Raw genomic sequence first — 23304 nt, forward strand, 5'->3', positions numbered from 1 at the left:
CCTCCTACACTGTTGGTGGGAATGTGAGTTGGTGCAGCCACTATGGAAAACAGCATGGAGATTCCTCAAAAAACTAAAAATAGAATTGCCATATGATCCAGTAATCCCACTCCTGGGAATATATCCAGACAAAACTGTAATTCAAAAAGATATATGCTCCCCTATGTTCACTGCAGCACTACTCACAGTAGCCAAGACATGGAAGCAACCTAAATGTCCATCGACAGATAAATGGATAAAGAAGATGTGGTACATATATACAATGGAATACTACTCAGCCATAAAAAGAACAAAATAATGCCAGTTGCAGCAACATGGATGGATTTAGAGATTATCATACTAAGTGAAGTAAGTCAGAAAGAGAAAGACAAATACCATGTGATATCACTTATATGTGGAATCTAAAATTTGACACAAAGGAACCTATCTACGAAACAGAAGCAGACTCACAGACATAGAGAACAAACTTGTGGTTGCTAAGGGGGAAGGGAGATAGCAGAGGGATGGGGTGGAAGTTTGGGATTAACAGATGTAAGCTATTATATATAGAATGGATAAAAAGGTCCTACTGTATAGCACAGGAAACTATATTCAGTAACCTGTGATAAACCATAATAGAAAAGAACTTTTTTAAAAAAGTATGTATATGTATAACTGAATTACTTTGCTGTACAGTAGAAAGTAACACTACATTGTAAAACAACTATACTTCAAGAAAAACTATGCCTTTTAAAACATTAAGCCTAAAAATTTCATCCATTTTCTTTAAGAAATGGATTATTAAAATCATTTTTGAAATGAGATATTAAATTTATTTAAATCTTGGATTTTCTGTACTTATTAATTTTTCTTAAAGAAAAAATTAAAAACAGGAAGAGCTAGAATATGCCACCAGGACAAAACTGATCGGAAGTGTCTTCAGTCACAGACTGTGGACAACTAGTCTTATTTTGAATTTTCCAAAGCTTGAAGTCTCGCTGGTACTAGAGGATGAGAATAATGTGACATTGAAAACAGCCAGTCAAAAACAGGGAATCCCAAGTTACCTTTGTTTAGTTTGGTTAAAGCAGCATGCGTCTTTAGCATCTCCAAGTTTTTTAGCAAATGCATCAGCTTGAAAGTCAAATCTGTGGCTTAGGGCTGTTAGGTGAAAAGAAAGACCATCATGATAAGGTGGAAAAATAAACTGGAAGATGATCAGTAGTCCAATTAGAGCATAATGGCTGCCATAATAACCAAATACAGCAAAAAGCTCTCTTTCAATCAATTAGTACAGCAAACAAGAAAAAACACAGGAAATAATTCATCTGGCTAATAACGATATTTTTGTGTGTCCCAAATTCCAGTGCCTCAGTTCATGGCTTAGTACAGCAAGCACCTCCTCATTATTACATGTTTGTTTCTTATTCTGTAGTGCCCAAGTTGTAATCCCAACCAGCAGCTTCACTCACCTGCAGAACCAAATTCTGGGCATCCCCTGACCAGAGAACTTGACAGGGTGCAGATCCTACGTATTCTAATCCTCAAATGAGGTGTTTTGCTGACCCTAGAGCCTGGCCTTCCCATATCCAGGCAAGCTGCTGAGTCACGGTCTCTCTCACTATGGAGCATACCCTCTAGATTCATCTGACTAGAAACAATTGTTCTTTTTCTTTTTCTAATGTGTTTTGTCCAAAGCTTATAATTATTTCATCAAGAGGGCAGGTCTGATATCAGCTATTCCACCATTACCAGAAATGAAACTCCATTTTGTTTTTAGATGTGATAATGCTGTTCCAGTTATATCTAAAGAAGAGAAACATTTATTAATTTTGACAAATGTATACTGAAATATTTACAAAGGAAATATATATGTCTGAGATTTGCTTCAAAATATTACAAAAGTGGAGTCTGGATCAAGATGGTAGAGTAGGAGGATTCTGAGCTCACCTCCCTCTGCTCATGGACACACGATAACTACAACTACATACACAACAACTATTTCTGAGAACAACCTGAAGACTAGCAGAATAGAGTTTCTGAAACTAAGGATATAAAGCAAAGTCCATGTCAAGACAGGGAGGATGAGCTCGGGCATGGTCTAACCAGAACCCACACCCCTGGTGAAGTGACCCATAAACAGGAGGGGTATCACAACCGTGGAGATCCCCCCTCCCCAAGAGGCAAGGACTCCAAGCCCCATGTCTGGCTCTTCAGCCCAGGGGACCTGCACCAGGAAGATGAGCCACCATAAGTCTGGCTTGGAAAACCAGTTGGGCTTGCATCTGGGAGACCTGGAAGATTGTGGGAAACTGAGACACCACTCTTGACTCTTGCACAAACTCACTAGCTAATACTCACAGTGCAGAGGCAGCATCTTGAAAAGCACCTGGTTTATATGAGAAGGAAATTCCTTGACTAATTTTAGGGTGTGTGCTAGAGAGGCAGGGATCTGATGGAGCTTTCTCTTGAGATGGAAGTGCTTGCAGGTGCCATTATGATTTTTGTGCATATCTGTCACTCTCCATCAACTTAGCTAATATCCTGTGCCCCACCCCAGAGTTCCCCCAAGGACCCAACCTGCCTAAGTTGCCCATCCAGGCCTGCCCCTTCAACATGGCTCCTGCCCTGTCTCACCCAGTGGGCCGTCTCTACCAGCACTGGCACCCCTCCACAGCAGCTCCCATCCTGTGGGGACAGTCCTGCATGCCAGTGTGCCCCTAAGAATTTCAGCCAAGTCTCACAGCCAGCTGGGCCAAGGGCCAGTCCCACACATCAGCGTGCCTGCAGTAGTCATAGCTGGCCCTCTCAGCCAGCTGGGCCGGGTGCCAGACTTGCCCAACAAGGAATCCACAGCAGTTGAGGCCAAGCCACACAGCTAGCTAAGCCGGGGGCCAGCCCTGCCCACCAGCACAAATGTAGCAATGGCAGCCAAACCATAACAGGAGGGCACACACAGTCCACACAGGAGATACCCCTGGAGCACCTGGCTCTAAAGACCAGAGGGTATTGCGCCACTGGGCCTCACAGAGCAGGTTCTACATGAGCCCCACTGTTTCCAGACCGACAGAGGTAGTGGATAACACCTAGTACATAGAAACAAATGCAGAAAGTTAGGCAAAATGAGACAAACCACCTTCCAAAAGAAAAAAGCAAAACAAAAGACAATCAAAAAAGAACAAGACAAAACCTCAGAACAAGAACTAAACAAAATGAAGATAAACAATTTAATAGATAAAGACTTCAAAGTAATACTCATAAAGATGCTAACCAAACTCAGGAGTAGAATGTCCATAATCAGACAACTTCACAGATGAGCTCTGCCAAATATTTAAGGGAGAGTTGGTACGTATCCTTCTCAAACTGCTGCAAAAAAGGTGAAGAGGAACGAATGCTTTCAAACTCATTTTACCAGACCAGCATTACTCTGATGCTAAAACCAGATAGAGGGAAGAGATATGGGAACATGTGTATATGTATAACTGATTGACTTTGTTATAAAGCAGAAACTAACACACCACTGTAAAGCAATTATACTCCAATAAAGATGTTAAAAAGTAATAATAAATGGAAAAAAACAGATAAAGACACTACAAAAAAGAACATTACAGGCCAATATGCCTGATGAACCTAGATACAAAAATCTTCAACAAAATACTAGAAAACTGAATTCAACGATACATTCAATGGATCATACACCATGATCAAGTGGGATTTATTCCAGAAGTGCAAGAATAGTTCCATATCTGCAAATCAAGCAGTATACCACATAACAAAATTAAGGATATAAATCATACAGTCGTCTCAATAGATGCAGAAAAAGCATCTGCAAACTTCAACATCCATTTATGATACAAAAAATCTCAACAAAGTGGATATAGAGGGAACATCCTTCAACATAATAGAGACCATATGTGACAAACACACAGCTAACATCATACTCAATAGTGAAAAACTGAAAGCTTTTCCTCTAAGATCAGGAACAAGACAAGGACGTCCACTCTCGCCACTTTTATTCAACATAGTATTGGAAGTCCCAGTCACAGCAATCAGAAAAAAGAAAAAAAGAAGAGGCATCCAAATTGGAAGAGAAAAAGTAAAACTGTCACTATGTGCAGATGATATGGTACTGTATATAGGAAACCCCAAAAATCCCATAAAACCTATTAGAACTAATAAATGCATTCAGAAAAGTTTTAGGATACAATATATAGAAATCTGTTGTCTTTCTATATACTACTAATGAACTATTAGAAAAAGAAATTAAGAAAAGAGTTCCACTTAAAATTGCATCAAAAAGAATAAAATACCTAGGAATAAATTTAACCAAGGAGGTGACAGACCTGTACTCTGAAAACTATAAGACATGGATGAAAGAAATTGAAGATGACACAAATAAATGGAAAGTAGCAAATTTTGAAGGAAAGCTAGCACAACCTGGGCTCAGAAAGTCCAGTAACTACATCAGGATCTAGAGAAGGAGAGGAGCTGATAGACTTTCTCAGATCAAGCTAGAGTACCTGGATTATCAGTCTCACCAAGGCTGCAAGAAATGAGAAACAGTTCCCTAAAGGAACATAGAGTTGCAGCAACTGGAAGAAAGTGAAACGGATGTAGGTAGGAAAAGCTATTAGGTATCACCATCCAAGACAGCAGGAAATCATTACTAAGACTACATTAAGAATAAAAAAATTATAATAATACTGTTTTGCTTTTAAAAAAATTCCAGCAGTAGTTAAAGCAAAATGTTCACCAGCATACCCATATTAAGGACAGGTAGGAAATGTTCAAACATCAGCCAACAGAAATAGATTTTCTCTTTTGCTGTACCTGCAGTAACTGGTTGAATTACTCAATATGGTAATATAAAGCAGACAATATGGAGACTCAGAAGAAGAACACAGAAAGATTCTACTCACCGCTGGAACCGTTGTCACACCTTTGAATTACAAATGGAGATTATCCTTCCTTAAATTCTTAGAGCCATTGTTCTTGTATAGAATCCAAAATAAAGGCCAAAATTTCCATTTCATTTTCAGCGAGGTAATTTGGCCATGAAAGAAATAAACCCCACAGATGTGTTCATCATAACCCTTTAAATATTCTAGAAATCAACTTGAGCTAGCTTATAGAGATATAATGGGAATTCATTATGAAGAATCAAAGTGTTTTGTATTTTCCAAGGGTGAGGATGTAGCAAGGCCTCAGAGAAGGATGGTAACAAGGAAGAGAAAAGTATCTGGAAAACAGGAATTATTTGATCTCTATTTTTTTTCTCTGAGAAACTACCCGTTCTTCCTTTTGCTTCTGATTGATAAATAAGGGCACCTTTGGAAAAAGAATATGATTGGCCCAGTTTAAGTCATTCATCTTCTTTCCTGGACATAGTCACATGTGTCCAGGAGAGTAGTCTTTTATTTCAAAGTTAACTGTAGCATCCTATTCCTATAGGTAAAAGTATTGATGAATAGATCATACAGAGCCTGAAAGGCATTGCAAAAGTTACCTTGTTCAATGGATATAAGCTGTGTAAACTTCAGCTAACTTTTGTCTGTGTGTATGTCTTTTTCATTTCCCTTTTTTTTTTTAACAAAAACTGGGTTTGAGTTTAGAAACAATGTAAAGATAAACAAAATGTTAGAAATATGTGATATGGATCACAAATTAATAATAGTGAGATAAGGAATTAAAAATCTTGCTGGGGGAACTACCAAAAGAGAATCACTGTTAAGAACAGTGTGGCCAGAGTGGCCTTGTAGCTGAGAACAAGAAGGTTGGTCATTAAGGATGAAGCTCGGAGGCAGTCACAGCCATCTTCAGGGTGGATCTGTAACACCAGCAGTTACTGAGGTGGGGCTAAATCATCAAGCCTGAGCTAAGAAACCAGACCCCAAGGTCACCAGCCATAGACTGTAGTAGCAGAAAGAGCTAGCTGTCCTGGAATAAAGCTCAACTAACTGTACCTCAGCAGACACCACCAGTGAAAACACGAATACCAGATCTGTCGCCCTGGAGAGTAGACCACTAGTAGGTAAAACCTCAGACAGCTCTTACTCCATGAAACATAGTGAAGACCTGTCACTTATGTCCAGATGCCACCTGGGGGAAGACTGAAGGGGAAAGGTGAAGCAGCCCTGACAGAGCCTTGACTTCTAACCTGACTAAATATTTAACATAGAGGGTCTACTGAAAACTGAAAGGTGCTGTTAAAACTGGAAGATGCTGAAATATTGCTGATAAACAACATGTGTCTCCTCACTGCCTAGAAGGATAAGAGTCTGTGACAATGTTTAGGTCAGTTGCATAAAATAATTAAGCTATAATTTTCATGCACATCTGACTATATGTACACTTTGACAATCCAGTTACGTTGGAAAAAGCCTAGTAACTTGGATCTAAATGGTAATGGTAATCCCCTAGTAATGGTAATGGATTATCAGCACATCATAACTTTCCAAATCTAATATTTTGACTAGCCATTTGCTAAAAAATGCCATTAGGATATATGATTAGTCATAAATATGCCAGTTAATTCAATGAGATTTCTGTCCTTTGTTGTTCAACAGAGTCCTTTCTGTTGAAGAACTCCCAAAGAAAAAGTGTTTAATAACTTAGTGCTTTCTCTTTATATTCAGAGAACTTTGTATTCTCTATAAACATTTTTGCAAGTGGATAAAACATATTTTGTTCCAGTGCTTCATGATGTAAATTGTGATCCCTTAAAAGCATGGTGGAGCATATATTTTTTTAGAAAACACAGCCCCAGTGATACCCCAAAAGGTGTGCATTTAACTTTTAAGGAACTTAAATCACAATTTGTTCTCTTTAACTGTCATTTGATTTAGCTACTGTAGACATCTGCTACAAAGCTCTTTCAACTTTCCATTAAGGCAAATTACTGGAAACCTGGGTTACTGTGGCAATGAGGGATAGCCCTTATTTTTCCATGTCAGTCATCTCAGCAGTGTTAGTCTGGTGGTAAGTGCTAACCAGTAGGGGAGTGAAGACCAGCATACCTTTACAAAGCTTTAGATTGTGAATCCCGGGATGGAACCTCTCCGATGGAAAGGCCTGTTTCCATGGCAACAGGAGCAGCTCCTACTGTTTCAGTTTGTCACTCATCACAGCAATGTTTGCCTTGGGAGACTGCGCTAAGCATTTCTAGCCGCATTTTGTTGTGGATTCAAGAGATTGGATGGCAATGCTGCTATGGTTACCAGGGTTTCTGTCTTAGGGGAAATCCTAGAATAAAGTAATCTCTCTGGTTCCAACAGAAATTTTAAATAACTAGATGTGGAATAGAAAGAAAAGAAATTGTGATAAGTAATTCCCTTCTGGGACAATGATAACAAAGTCTGACAAGTCTGACTTCCTTTTTTTTCTTTTTTGGTGCTTGTGGTGATGGGGTGGTTGGAAATGAGAAAATGAGAATTGGGAAAGGTTAAGGAAAATTAGAACAAGAAGGAGAACATAAAATGATTGTTTACCATTTCTTGAAAAAATAAGAATAGAAAAGAGAAGGGCTCAAAGAAAAATGTATAGTAAATATTCATATATTCAAGGAATTTCTTTTATCATTCTCTATATAACTTAATTTAAATGATTTTCTCCCCACACTTATAAAAATAATTCATTTTCCTAGTCAGATGATGACCTCTTCCCCAGCACTGATCACTTAGGGTGTTGAAGGAATAATACAGAAAAAGGAGAACCTTCAAGCTGACAACATTTTTAAAGATTTTATTTGTTCCTTATTCCCACTCTTCATGGGTCCCAAGATTGATGCAAAGAAAGAAATAGCCATTGAGAATTACAGAAAAGGCTACAACCACTATTGTTGTCTTTTCTCTAATTATATGGTTACTATTACATCCCTGGAGTATCAGAACACTGCAAACCTGACAATGATTAGCACAAATTTATTTTATAGAAAATTATTAAAAGCACAGGAAACTGTAGTACAAACATTTACAGATGAACACTATTTTTATTATTCTACTTTGATTTCATGGTCTCATCTTAGTATTTCTCTTATATAAGATTCTATGATGTGATAAGTATTGAATCAAACGCAGTACCTGCATTGTTTCACTTAAATTTCACTAAAAACTTTTGAGGAAATTATTATTATTCCTATATTCAGAGGCATTACAGCTAGCTGGCAGAATTACTTGAAATTAGACACCGAGTTCTACTACTGCATCTATCCTAGGATAGAACATCCTTATTTTTTAATCACCCCAAATCAAATCATACTGTGTGTACTCCCTTATTATTTCCTGAGCATGAGTGATCTGTGAATTATCAAGAAGTTGTCAACAGTCAGATGTTATTGTATATGTCTGTAAAGAGTGATAACTTCCTGCTTCATTTGTGGACTTTGACAAATCTTTTACGTTGATAGAGTTATAATGCATTCTTTTGATCTCAGCAAATATTTAATGAGCAACTAATTAGTCTGTGATGAACTCTTTAATAGGTTATGAATATATATGATACGCATTGTTTTATCAGAACATTCTTTTGGAAAATACAGCATAAGATACTTGAACTATATTTAATATTTTGAGCCTAGAAATGGAGTGGATGTAGCCACAGTTGATAGGGCACAAAATACCTAGGAGACATCTGAGAAGAAACCCGTGTTCTGCCCATATGGCAGCGACTGACTGTTCACCCATTGAAACAAGAATTTGGCTCTAACTCCCTAGGCACCTGTTCAATGGTGTATGTTCTCCATAAGTTATATCTCTTAATTCCAATTCTGAGAATAAGTAGAAGGGGGTCTGTAAGAAAATCCAGCTTCCCTCTTTTTGTCTTTTCCTGGATTTTGGTCACATTGCAATAAGAATTATTTTTTTAATGCTATTTTCTCTCATAAACTTTATTCCCAGCATAAATAACTTCATGAAGAGCTTTTAGAAGAACTTAGCGTGAAATATAAGGCCATTTTGCCAGAAGTAGTCAAGGAATGTACAGTACAGGAGACATGGTAATTGCACGTGTTGAGAAACAATTTCATCCTGAATAGCCAGCTTTTTAGTTAAACTGAATGCATGTATATGTACACATATGTGTGTCCATAATTGTGTATGTGTGTGTAAATATATTCATAGCTAATACCAAGATTTCAGAATTTAATAAGAAGGGTAATGAGAGCCTGTAGTAGTGCCTTTGCATAAGTAGTATTCTGTAGATATTTTTGGAATGCATGAATGAATGAACGTCAAGAGAAAATGATGAATATCACTGGACTGCCTTAGTTAAAATGGAAGTTTATTATAAATCTCAACTCAGAGTTTAGAATTTTCATAAGCATTTTTCTTTATTGTATTTCTCCTTTGCTTCATATTCTAGTTGCTTTTACATTTTATGATTAAAAGGTAATTACTTTGTTATAAACAAGTAGTACCAAGATCTATTTTATGCCTTGCATATGTGCATTCTTGAGTTTGGCAAATTGTTTACTCTTTGTCGTCTATCTGGTGCCACCTCCTTGCAACATTCCGCATTTTTCTTTCATTCAACAAATATTTATGAAGACCTTCTCTGTGCACTATGCTGGGTTTTGATGGAGGGGAGATGAATGGGTGGAGGGGAGATGAATTAGTCATACATACATCTGTGAAAGCTCACCTAGAGTATTGTGATTAAAGGTCAGTGCATTTTAAATTATCTTAATTGATGAATATATTAAGATCAATCAAAAGTAAATGCCTACCTTAAAAAAAATTAGCCTAACTTGTAACTTCTAACAATAAATCTGTCATCTGACCATGCACATACTGAGCATCAGTTATCTAAGTGAAGCTTTACTGCAGAGAACAAACATGAATCATAGAATGTCGTCCAGAATATGAACTGTCCCATGAACTGCCCAGTGTCCCACAGTCTTAAATTCTGACATTCCATCAGCTTGTCAGAACCTTCCTCCCCTGGTCCTCTGTGTCGAGACCCAACTCAAAAATCACTTTCCACTTATACCTTCCCTGGCAGTTTTGTCTCCAAGAATAGGGTTAGTACCCTTTCTGTGCAGTCCCGTAGCAATCCAACCATAACTCTATTATGGAACAGACTACGTTGATATTTTCATTAAAGTTTTATTTCTAGATAATTTTAAATATACTCAAAGAAATCATGTAGAAAAAGCTCTAATCCAATCTTGGGTGGGGATTTAAAGAAATCTGAGAGCAGAAGCTAATTAGGGTAGAGTATAAAGAATGAACTTTCTCCATCCAGGAAAAAAAAAAGATAAAAAATCTTTCGAGAGGAAAAAGTCATATGTGCTGAGCTCAGGGATAAGAGGGAGCACCAGGCAAACTGAGAAAATGTAAATAGCTTGGGAGGGTAACAGCTTTGAGGAATTTAAGGAGAAGAAGATGCAAAGTTGAGCAGAAATTAAATAATAAAGAGTTGTATGCCTCTGAGATTTGGCCTTCACACAGAGGATAAAGGCTTGAGAGAGAAAATGATGGTCTCATTTTGATTCACATCTGCTTCCTCTTCCCAACCGGCACTACCTTAATTTAAACAATTAATATGTGAGCAAGAAAAGAAAACCCAGTGAAGGAGATAGAGGAGGAGTTATCAATGACAAGAGACAAATCTTTTGTAGCAGAAAACCAGAGGATATAAAGTGAAATAGAAGCCAATGAGGAGCTTAGAGTAGGGATCATCAAACTACACCCGTGAGACAAGTCCAGCCCAAAGCCTACTACTATAAATAAAGTATTATTGGAGCACAGCCAAGTCGACTCATTAATACACTGTCTATGGCCACTTTTACATATGATGGCCAAGTTGAGTAACTGAGACAGACATTATCTCATAAAGTCAAAAATATTTACTATCTGGCTCTTTACAGAAAATGTTTGCCAGTCCTTTTTTTAAATCAAAAGAGCAGTTGATTAAAAATAGGACTACCAGGAGTCCTTTGGATTTATCAGCAAGTAGGTTTTGGGAGACTCTGTGAGAGGAGTTTTCAGTAAAACGGTTGATGCTAAATATAAAGAATAGGATAAAAGAAAATGGAGAGAATAAATGCAGTCACCTTCCCACCACCAACTCATTCCTGCCCCAGTCTCAGCAATAAAATGTATTATCTCCATTCACTGAGGAGGAAACAGTTTCAGAGATTTTGAGTAACTTAGCCAAAGTTGCACAGCAAGTACTTAGGGGTTGGAACTGGAATCCAGTTCTGTTTAATCAAAACCCATGTTCTTTCTGCTAGATTGGATTTTCCCTAGAATTTAAGTTCTAGAGCCCAGAATTCAAGCCTCATGAAATTGTTTTAGATTCCAAAAATCGTGAACTTAGAAGGCAAAATATTCTTGCAGAGAAATGAGATGAAACCTCATCTGTTATCCCTGTGAACATGCACACTGAAGGAGTGAGACTGTTTAATAACTATGTTCAATTAACCCCAAATCATTCTCTCTGCAAATGTAAAAAAATCTTACTCCCCAGACGCTCCTAATTTACAGAAACCACCTACTCAGAGTAAGTTTTCATAGACATAATGGAATTCGCTTACAACATCTATTCTAAAATATTTTGCACAGCAAAGAAAATGAATAAGTGCAACCTTTTAAATTAATAGCCATTAAGGGAACAATAACAACAAATAACAATGGAGAGAGACATTTCTAATGAAAGGAGAGAGAAAACTGGTAGACCAGAACCTTCCTATCCTATAAAGGTCTACATGAAAAACCTGAATAAAAGAATGGAAACAATTTTTTCTAACATGTAATCCACTATTGTCCAAATTCAGAGATTTATGATAAATCAGACATATTAGCCTCTTTCTTCCTCATTCCTTTATCAATTTTCAGGTCAGCAATTTTAAGTATGATAGGCAGATAGGAGGGAGAGGTTGCTATAATATATGTCACCATTAATTAGAAATTACTTTAAAGCAGTAGCACTCAGTGGGGGCAATTTTGCCCCTCCGGGGACATTTGGAAATGTCTGGAGGCATTCTGGATTGACACAACCTGGGATAGGGCAGAGTACGGCAGACATCTTGTGGGTAGAGGCCAGGGTGCTGTTAAACATGCCACAAAGCACGGGACAGCCTCCCGCAACAAATTATCTGCTGGCCCAAAATTTCAGTTATACCCAGGTTGACATATGCCACTTCAAAGGAGCACCACTGTAGCACACTGGCATTCCAGCCAATGGCATAGTCTCCAGCATTTCAGACATACTAATTATGCATAGGCAAATGTTATCTGCAAAGTCATGAAATATAACCCTTAAACTCTCACAGTTGGAAAGGACAGCCTAAAAGAAAGAATTATGTAGGGATGATTGAAAGATTAAAAATATTGTATTATATAAAAAATAATAATATATCAATATTACCATGTATGATTTTTAAGAAAAAGTTGTCCTCTTCTTCAAAGATGGTATTACATATATATCAAACTGTATACATACCCTTTGGATCAGCAGCCTATAGCTGCATAAAAACAGTACATTAAAGACCCGTATGAAGCATGTTGCCAATTCATCCACAGAGAGAGATAAATGTGTGACTGAAAAAGTACTTGTCGAACACAAGCTGCAGCTGTGTCTAATACCTAATTACTCAACTAGAACATATTATCCATCAGGCAGAAAAAAGGTGGGTAATTTGCTATCATCTACTGAGATGATTTACCAAATTACTGCATAAAAATACACTTAGCTCATATTAAAGTTATGACACTAACCAAACACAAGCATATTCAGAATTAATGGTGATTTGACCTAACTTTCCTTTGTGGGGATTTAGAAAATATACTCCACAGGAATAAACCAAAGATAGTATAAAAATCTTAATTGGAAACCTGAAATTGACATCAGAATTCTTCCGGAACTAGTATAAAAGATTTCAATAGGGCTTCCCTGGTGGCGATTGGTATTCAAAAACTGTAATATGGGAAAATGTCAATAATAATTTAAAGATAAATTACATTTGTTACTGTTTTGGTTACTTATCTGTTATAAAACAAATTTATATACAGATATTCGTGTATAATTTAATCTGAACAGAAATGTAATGGTGATGAACACTATCTTCTTGGATCTTAATAATAAACTCTACAGAGACGTGAATTGGAGAAAATTCTTCTGACAGCTGACTTTGTCATCAAGTGAGCACTAGAAACGTCCTCTGGTAAATAGGTTCATTGCTCTTAATTCTTCACTTCTGTCCTGTATTCGAATTACTCCATACCATTTGTCACAGGACTTTGCATTACCTCGCACTAATGAATATGTTTCCTCATTCAAATGATGTTGAGTTTAGCCACATGACTTGTTTGTCCAATAGCATGTGGATTAAAGTGATGGGCCCTAGACACAAGCTGAAGCCTTTAAAGGCATTTCATAACTCTGCTCACCTTTTTTGTTTTCATGCCATTTGCTATTAGAGAAACATGCCTCACGTGACTATTAACTAATTAGAGAAATGCAGAGCTGACCCACGACTTGAAAGCAAAGAAGATATTTGTTGTTGTAAGACAGTGAGATTTTTGAACTTGTTTGTTAACAGCAGAAATTACTATTTCCCTTAATAAAGGCTTTTCCAGAAATGTTTATAGTATGGATGTTTCATGTTTACCGCCCCAGCATTTGTCTCCCTGATTTTTAATCGAAGATCCACCTTCATTCCATATCTTTAGGAGGGAGTTTCTGGGGTAAACCAAGTCTTGGGATTTTTCTGGTCACTGTAATTTGATTCAGTTATGGACATAAGATTTTAGTTCGGCCAATCACAATAAATTTCAGGAGTTCTGGAAAAGCTACCAGAAAAGAATTTCACTGTTTCCTTATAGTCTCTTACTAGAAGAATGGGAAGTTTAAGCTGCTTTCCAACATCTTCCTGACACAAGGAGAAATCTAGTGCTACCTAGACTTAAGCCAACAAAGTTGAAAATAGAGTCAAGAAACAGAAAGAAACAAATCCTGAGGAGGTGGCCCAGTCTCTGAACCCAACTATACCTGAAAATTAATCTAGCTCTGGATATTTATATGTGTTGATAATTTCCATTTATTCCTTAATCTAATTTTAATTGAGTTAATGGTCTCTGACCACAGAGAGCTTCGTAAAGGATACAGTATCTATGGTGTCAATTTAGAGGATAGGAAATAGAGAAAATATTTTTTTTGTCTTTTTAAAAATTAATTTGTTTATTGAGGTAACACTGATTTATAACATTATATGAGTTTCATGTGCACAGCATTATACTTCTACTTCTGTATACCCTACAATGTGCTCACAAGACAAGAGATAACAAGTGTTGGTGAGGATGAGGTTGGTGGGAATGTAAATTGGTGCAGCCACTATGAAAGTCAGTATGGAGGTTCCCCCCCAAAAAATTAGAATAGAACTACCATATGATCCCGTTATCCCACTTCTGGGCATTTATCCAGAGAAAATATTTTTCTTAAACACAATTTTCCTTTATTTGAACTGAAACACTCAGTTATTCTGTAATGTGTATAAAAAGAAGAATTTATCACAGGAACAGAATAATTATAAAAGCATATGCAAAATACATGTCTAAGTCTTCTATTCATATAATTTTCTTGTAAAAGTGAGTATCATTTTGACATAATTATAGTTTATCCAAATCCCAATGTAAAATTAACATTTCAAAGATATAATAGAATTATAATATTTTTCCTGCAGGCCAAAATATTTTATCAGTTCAACCTAAATTTATAATCTTCCAAACTTCACAAGAAGTATAAGAGGCTATCTAAGGGAGGCGGGGCTACCGAGGAGGAGGGGCGCCTGGCTTCCGGCGGCTGGGGGGGGCCCTGTCCTGGAGGAGGCGGTGGCGCCATCTTGTCGAAGGGGGGATCAGAAAGTGTGGACGGCAGGGGCGACAGTGGAGCCTGGAGCGGAGGCTGGAGGCTCCCGCCCGCCGGCCCTGGGGCAGCAGCAGCAGCCGGGGCCGGGGCAGCAGCTGGGGGGGCCGGGGGGAGGGAGACAGTCCTGGGATGGGGGCGGGGCCCAGAGCCGGGGCCCTGCCTGAGTGGGGAGCTGAAACTGCTCCAGTTCCTTCTCCCCCGCGGCCACGAGCGCTTCCGCATTGCCAGCGCCTTCCTGGACCAGCTGAGATGCGAGTTCCCGCTGGCTGAGGCCCGAGGGGCCGGGACGAGGGCCGCGCCCGGGCTGCATTTCTCCCCACAGGGGTCAGTGCCTGGGAATCCCGTCTGCGTCCACTGCAACATCACGGAGTCATACCCAGCTGTGCCCCCCATCTGGTCAGCGGAGTCCGATGACCCTAACTTGGCTGCTCTCTTGGAGAGGCTGGTAGACATAAAGAAAGGGAATACTCTGCTGTTGCAGCATCTGAAGAGTATCATCTCCGACCTGTGTAAACTCTGTAACCTCCTTCAGCATCCAGATGTGGAGATGCTGGATCAGCCCTTGCCAGAAGAGCAGTGTACACAGGAAGATGTATCTTCGGAAGGTGAAGATGAAGAGATGCCTGAGGACACAGAAGACCTAGATCAGTATGAAATAAATGAAAGAAGAAGCGCCAGCTGAAGGCAAGAAATCTGAAGATGACGGCATTGGAAAAGAAAACTTGGCCATACCAGAGAAAATTAAAAAGAATCAGAGGCAAGATTACTTAAATGGCGCAGCGTCTGGCTCAGCGCAGGCTACTGACCAGGTGATGAAGGAGCTCAGGGATATATACTGATCACTGAGTTTCAAAGGCAGAAACTATACCATTGAACTCGTGAATGACAGCCTGTATGATTGGAATGTCAAACTCCTCAAAGTTGACCAGGACAGTGCTTTGCACAACCATCTCCAGATCCTCAGAGAAAGGAGTCGACTTCATCCTACTTAACTCTTCTTTTACAGATAACTTTCCCTTTGACGTGCCGTTTGTCAGGGTTGTGTCTCCAGTCTTCTCCGAGGGTATGTTCTGGGCAGAGGTGCCATCTGCATGGAACTTCTCACCAAGCAGGACTGGAGCAGTGCCTACTCAATAGAGTCAGTGATCATGCAGATCAGTGCCACACGGGTGAAGGAAAAAGCACGAGTGCAGTTTGGAGCCAACAAATCTCAATACAGCCCGACAAGAGCACAGCAGGCCTACAAGTCCTTGGTGCAGATCCATGAAAAAAACGCCTGGTACACACCCCCGAAGGAAGATGGCTAACCCGGGAGTGCACCCCTGGACCAGTTACCTTTGAATGCTGTATTTGGATCTCCCTCTGCCTCTGTGGTTCCCTCCCTCACTTTTTCTGGACATGATAGCTCTGCCTATTGCAGGACAATGATGGCTATTCTAAACGCTAAGGAAAAAAAACAAAAACAAAAACACAGAACTGTTTCAAGTACTCAAGACGGACTTACAGACCAACCAGCCACCTGGCTGGAACCTTTGCTAGCAGGCATTCTTATAAAAGAAACTTTCGAGCCTCATTATACGGCTGGAAACTCAGCTGTGCTCCAGACTAGAGCCTCCTTACCTATGCTATGGATTTTTAATTTATTTTCCCTTATTTCATGTACACTGCTTTTTTTGGTTACAGTGTATGATGGATGTTTATGAAAAAAAATATATCTTTGGGAACACAATTACAGTTTGTTAACTTGAAAAGAAAAAGACTATCTAAAACTCTACTAAATTTAAAATGAACAAATTTAATACCAGGTTTATAAACACGACACAAAAACACCTCAGATGAAGGAGAGAATAAATTATATCTGTCCTAGAGTCAAGTCTACATAAACCTATTTTTCTAGATAATATAGGTGAAGTGTTTTTTCTGTAATTGAGTAAAGAAAACTTAATCAGCTTGCCTCGACACAGTAAAAAGTTTTCTTTGGCGACCATCAGTAAAGTGGCCAAGTATCTGATAATTATATTATTAGATGTTAATATTTCACTTCTGGTTGCTTAGCAGCCACCTGTATTTTAGAAAATAATATTCTATTTCTCTGACTATATGATGCATATCATTTTATATTATTTGGAAAATACTGAAAGGTATTAAGGAAATAAAAGCCTGCCATGTTCCAAACACAAGATAGTTATTACTGTTAACAGTGTTTTGTATTTCTCTCCAGAATTTATTTTCTAGAATTGTATATATAATCGTCTGCATCTTGTTTTTTAATATACACTCCTTATATTTGATATTTTCCTATGACAGTCATTTGCTTAAAAAAAAAACTTTCAATAAACATACATCTCACTTTAAGTAAGAGCCTAATTCTTACAGTGGTCTACATGAATTACATCCTCTCATTATCTATCTGACCCAACTACCTCCCACTCCTTAACTTTACTCTGGTCGCAACAAATCCACTGCAGTTCCTCCAACGTGCCATGATGGACCCAAGTTAATGCCTTTATAGTAGCTGTCCCCTTGGCCTGCAGTCCTTCCTCTCCTGATGTGCATGGTTCATTCCACCTCCTCCTCCAAATGGCAAAGTTCTGTGGGATGTACCATGACCGATCAGGTGACTGTGGTCATGGTCTCTGGAGTCAGAATTCACATACTAGCTGTGTGACCTTGGGAAAACTGCTGAACTTCTCTGTCCTTTGGGGAATAACAATAACTATTCTCAGGGCCCAAACTCCACGCTTTTTTTTTTTAAGTCTTTATTGAATTTGTTACAGTATTGCTTCTATTTATTTTATGTTTTGGTTTTTTGGCCATGAGGCATGTGTGATCTTAGCTTCCCAACCAGGGATCGAACCCGCACCCCTGCATTGGAAGGTGAAGTCTTAACCACTGGACCACCAGGGAAGTCCCCAGCTCTTCTTTTAATGCTATTTTTTCCACAGTCCATTTGTATTTCATAGCATACTCTATTACTTACTGGTTATTACTGTTATTATTATAATTTACTGATACATTATGTTTATTGTGGACTGTCTCATCTCCTCTCACTAGATTGTAAATTCTACAAAGGTAGGTTTTCACCCTGAAGTGTTCCTCAAACAAAACTGCACTAAAAAATACACCCATATACACAAAAAATTAATACTAATATAGAACCTAGAATGCCATCACTGTCCTAAGCTTTTAAAATATATTAATCATTTGCTCCTGCCACAACCCATGGAATAGGAATTATTATTATGATCTCCATTTTATAGATAAGAAAGTTGGGGCGTTCAAATACATAAGCAACCTTCCCAACTGGTAATGCTAGTAAGTGGTGAAAGAATTTGAACCCAGGCAGTCTGGCTCCAGACAAAATATTTTTGATCACTATGCTATGCTTCTACTGAATATGTATCGATTGAATGAACTGAACCAACCAAAGAAGGAAGCGCTGTCATATCAACAGGATCACGTTTCTGTGGTAGTCCCTACCTCCTTCTGAAAAAAAGTGAATTCTAGTTCTTCTAAGATTATCTTTTTCTCACCAGAGGAATGCAGGCAAGAAGGTAGAATAGTGAGGTTTTCATTTCTCATCTCACCTTCAACATGAGATGGGCCACCTTCCTGTTGGCTGAGTGTCCAAATATGTTGGATTTTCCTTTATTATTTTCGTCACCTTCACTCAGTTTCCAGCTCCACACTAATGATTTGCATCTGTAAAGCAAATAACCTTTGCTAGCCAGTGTGTTTTCCCTTTAACTTGGGCATGTTACCTTTTTATTTTAAATAAATATAGCACAACTTGCTAGTATACTATTAATAGCAGCAGTTTTGGAACAACAGGGATAGCAACAGGGAAGGGGAAGCAGACTGTGAGAAGAAGCCATTGAGGTGACAGCTGAGTCTTGTAGACTAGCTCCTCCTTCATTCTACAAATACAAAGGGAACCTCTTGGAGGCTTTAATGGGGGAGAGGACACTGGCAGTGTTATAGTTGACATTAGTCTTATCCTAGAGCTGCACTGTCCAATCAGGTAGCCACTAGCCACATGTCTATTTATGTTTAAATGTAATAAAATTAGAAGTTCAATTTCTCGGTCACAGTGTTTACATTTTAAGTGCTTAAAAGGCACATGTGGCTGGTAGCTACCTATCTGACAGCACAGATACAGAATATTCATTGTCCCAGAGAGTTCTATTGGCACAGCTGCTCAAAGTGTGGTCTGCAAACCCCAGCATGGCAGACATCCCCTGAGAGCTAGTTAGAAATGCACAATGTCAAGTCCCACACTGCATTTGAAGGTGATTATTAGATGACCTATGCATATTAAAGGTTGAGAACCATATTCTAAAAGGTAACTGACCTTTTAATGGAGTCCTATTAATCATTTGCTACTTTTCTTTTTAATAAATTTATTTATTTACTTTCGGCTGCTTTGGGTCTTCATTGCTGCACGCGGGCTTTCTCTAGTTACAGCGAGCCGGGGCTACTCTTCGTTGTGGTGTGTGGGCTTCTCATTGCAATGGCTTCTCTTGTTGCAGAGCATGGGCTCTAGGTGTGTGGATTTCAGTAGTTGTGGCATGCAGGCTCAGTAGTTGTGGCTGTCGGGCTCTAGAGCACAGGCTCAGTAATTGTGGTGCACGGGCTTAGTTGCGCTCGGGCTTAGTTGCTCCGCGGCACATGAGATCTTCCCGGACCAGGGCTCGAACCCGTATCCCTTGCATTGGCAGGCAGATTCTTAACCACTGTGCCACCAGGAAGCCCCTCATTTGCTACTTTGAATGGGGTGAAAAGCATAGAGAAAATTCCAATATAGAGAATGAGTGAAGAGATGAGGATATTGCCTGGTACCAATTTGGGCCTCAATTTTATGAGATCTCCTCAAGTCCCCTTGGGAACTCAGTGAAATATACACACCACTTGGTTCCAATCAAATGCTTTACATCTGGGGGGGAAAAAGATTGTCTTACAGTTCTTTCCAAACATGATTTCCAGGTATTGCCCTGCTGTCTTCCCTTCCCATCCTTTCCCCTGTACTATCCCTCTCTAATGTCTTGCTGTTGTGAGTAGGATTGCTACATATCATACCAACAGAATACAGGCTGTGACGCAAAAAGCTTAATTATCTTTTTTAGCGTTCCCGGTGAAATGTTACTTGTTAGATCATTAAAAGCAACTAATGAACTCACTGGCTTCCTGAAATTGTAGTTCTGTTTTTCAGAAGTATGGTTGCGTATTTATTTTTAACTGTACTGTTATTATACAAATAGATCAACTTGTGGTTGGTACCCATTTCAGACGCGTGCTCCACTCCACTTTTATTACACAGTCTATTACATGACAAAATACCTGAGGAAGCTCACCAAAATCCCAGACTTCTAAACAAAGCATTATAACATATGGGAGGATAGAAAAAACTTCCAAATAGCTAACCTAGGCTCAGGTTTAATATTTGAGCTAAAGAAAGATGAGGATAACAAAATGATAATAATCTTAAAATGAGCACTTACTAATCATTAAGGACTGAATGTATCCTCTCAAAATTCATATGTGGAAGCCCTAACCCTCAATGTGATGGTAGTGGGAGAGAGAGCCTTTGTGGGGTATGAGGGTCAGATGAGGTCATGAGATTTGAAGTGTCTCTCCTTGACCAAATTTTAGTCAGGTTCCTTTGATCTTCTTACCAACTGGGCCTCAACTTTTGTCCTACTCTTTCTACCTCTTGCATTGTACAATTTTAGCAAGAGTCCTGCTAAGTCAATTTAGCCAGAATTTCCCCCCTCAATATCTGATCACCCTCAATAGCTAATTGGGTTCCTCTTCCCCGCCTTACCCCAGGTGACATCTGATCTCCCTGGCCCCTTAAGCAAGAATTCTGTTAGGTTCATTTAGCTAGAATCCTCTCTTACCGCTGATGTTTCTTCTTAGCAATATTCCATCTACTGACCCCCACCCTGATCCTTGGCTACAAATTCCCACCATTTCTTGCTGTATTTAGAGTTGAGCCACCTCTCTTACTTCAAAAGCCTCATTGCAGTAGCCCTCATTCCTAGCCTGATAATCCTGAACACAGCTTGCCTTACCACTTGAACAAGGCTCACAACAATTTTTTCTTTAATAGGGTGGGATTCTCATGATGGGATTACTGGTATGATAATAGAAAGATATCTCTCTTTCTCGCTCTCTGTCTCTCTGTCTCTCTGTCTCTCTCTCTCTCTCTCTCTCTCTCTCTCTCTCACACACACACACACACACACACACACACACACATTCTTTCTCTCTGTCTGCAGAAGCATGGAAGAAAGGCCATGTGAGGACAGAGTGAGAAAGCAGCCATCTACAAGTCAGGAAGACAGCTCTCACTAGAAATCAATTTGGCATTTTGATCTTGATCTTGGACTTTCCAGCCTGTAGAACTGAGAGAAATACATTTTTGTTGTACAAGCCACACAGTGTGTGGTATTTTTTTATGGCAGCATGAGCAGACTAAGACACTGTGTGCCATGCCCAGTGCTACATACTTCACAGATATTGTCTCATTTGATCTTTACCTACATTATCACTAAGCTAAAGTTACTAATATTATAAATGCTTTACAAATGAGGAAACTGAGGCTCACTGAGGTTAAGTGACTTCCCAAAGTCCCTCTGTTATTATTCCAAAGCCATCTCCTATTTACTTTGAATCTGAGTCCAAAGATACCCCATGCAAACTTTAAGCAATATGTATGTTAAATGCTAGCAGCTATAGAGCCATCCAAAGCACCCCAAGTACTTGAAATGTTAACACATTTTGACATCTATATTAAACTATTACCTGCATTTAAACAGATGCTATTATTTTTACAGGTATAATTAGGCTTTATGTACAAAAGAAATATATCTGTGTCTATTCCTTGTTTGTTTGTATTTTATTTCTTTTATTCCTTGTTTTTATCCAAGAAATCTTACTAATTCGGGTTCATGTAGCACAGACAAGATGGCTTGCTAAACATATAAATGCACATCAAAATCCAAGTCCTGTATGGATAGGAAACCTGAATTCTAATCCTATTTTGTAACTAATTATGGGACATTGGGCAGGTCACTTTGGGACAAATCTCATAGGACAAGGTGTTCTCTTATGGGAAAAAGGGGCTGTTGGTCTTTAGCATTACCCCTCCCCCAGAGTTAATACTCTTTGAAAATATTTGATCTTTATAACAGGTTTAGGTCCTGCCACTTGATTACTTTGAATTTTGGTCCCCAAGGTAAAAAAATGAAAGAATGAAAGAGAGGAGGAGGAGGAGGAGGGGAGGGGAAGGGGGAGGGGAGGAGAGAGAAGGAAGGAAGGAAGAAAGAAAGAAAAAGAAAGGGGGGAGGGAGGGAGGAAGGAAGGAAGGAAGAAAAGAAAAAAAGAAAAGGAAAGAAAGTTGGTCAATCATATGTGCTATTCTACAAAAGAAAAATAAAATAAAAAAATAAAAATAAGAAAGTTCAGACGTTGATTAGCTGATTGAATCTGTCTTGCTAGCAAATGTAAAATAATTAGCTGTACTGGTTAGGACTTATTCAGTTACAAGTGACAGAAACCCCTTTCAAAATGGATAAAGCAAAAAAACCAACAACAAAATATTTAGTGATACGCACAAATGAAAAGTTCATGGGTGGTATGGCTTCAGGCAAATATCTTTGCTTGCTGGCAAAGCTCTAGGCTTATACGCTCATCTTCACTTTCCCAGAGAGATGTCCCAGAATTAAATCTCATGGGCCAGAAAGGGCCATGTGCCACATTTGAAGCAGTCCTATGGCCAAGATAGGCCATATGCTTATACTTTGAACCAGAGATGAAGGCAGCCTCACTTTTAAACACCTAGAAACCACAAGGAAAATCCAGTAAAATTACTGTAAGATTCGAGAATGAATATTTGGCAAGCAAAAAACAGTAGTCATCCACCTTATCAAGACGAATATTAACAGTAAAGACATAATGGTAAGTGACAAAGTGGTTTCCCCATCTTACTAAAGATAATAATAGCTGTAAATTATTGAGCACTTGCTATACACCTGGGATTGTGCTAAATGCTGTACACATGTTATCTGCTTTATCTTACGCACAGATGAAGAAGCAGAGGCTCAAAAAAGTGATGTCACTTGCACAGAATCCCTAAAGCTAATAAAAGGCAGAGCTAAAATACAATATGGATTTATCTGATTTCCCAGTTCAGGTTCTTGAGACTCTTAACCACTATACTGCTTCCATAAGAACTAACTTGATATCTTATTTTCAGAGAATACAAGAAAACAGAAGCTGCAAAGTAAAATAACTTCATTACGTGGCTTCAAAAAATGATGTTTGTTTGTAACAACAGAAGAGTAGAGTAGAATATGGTTGACTAATAATGTCCATAACCGATCTGTGACAAAATCAGTATCATAGTGTCTTAAATAATTCAGTTACCTTATTTCCAAAATACAGCAGTGTTCCAAAAAA

General features: G+C 38.7%; 1 pseudogene; it reads left to right on the forward strand.

Annotated features, from left to right (window-relative positions):
- The window catches only part of LOC112401001 (ubiquitin-conjugating enzyme E2 Q1-like), a 44291-nt pseudogene extending 28140 nt beyond the window's left edge, over window positions 1-16151 (forward strand).
- The last annotated feature ends 7153 nt before the right edge of the window (window positions 16152-23304 follow it).

Source organism: Neophocaena asiaeorientalis, unplaced genomic scaffold, assembly GCF_003031525.2.
Source record: "Neophocaena asiaeorientalis asiaeorientalis breed wild unplaced genomic scaffold, Neophocaena_asiaeorientalis_V1.1 scaffold130, whole genome shotgun sequence".
Lineage (NCBI taxonomy): Eukaryota > Metazoa > Chordata > Mammalia > Artiodactyla > Phocoenidae > Neophocaena > Neophocaena asiaeorientalis.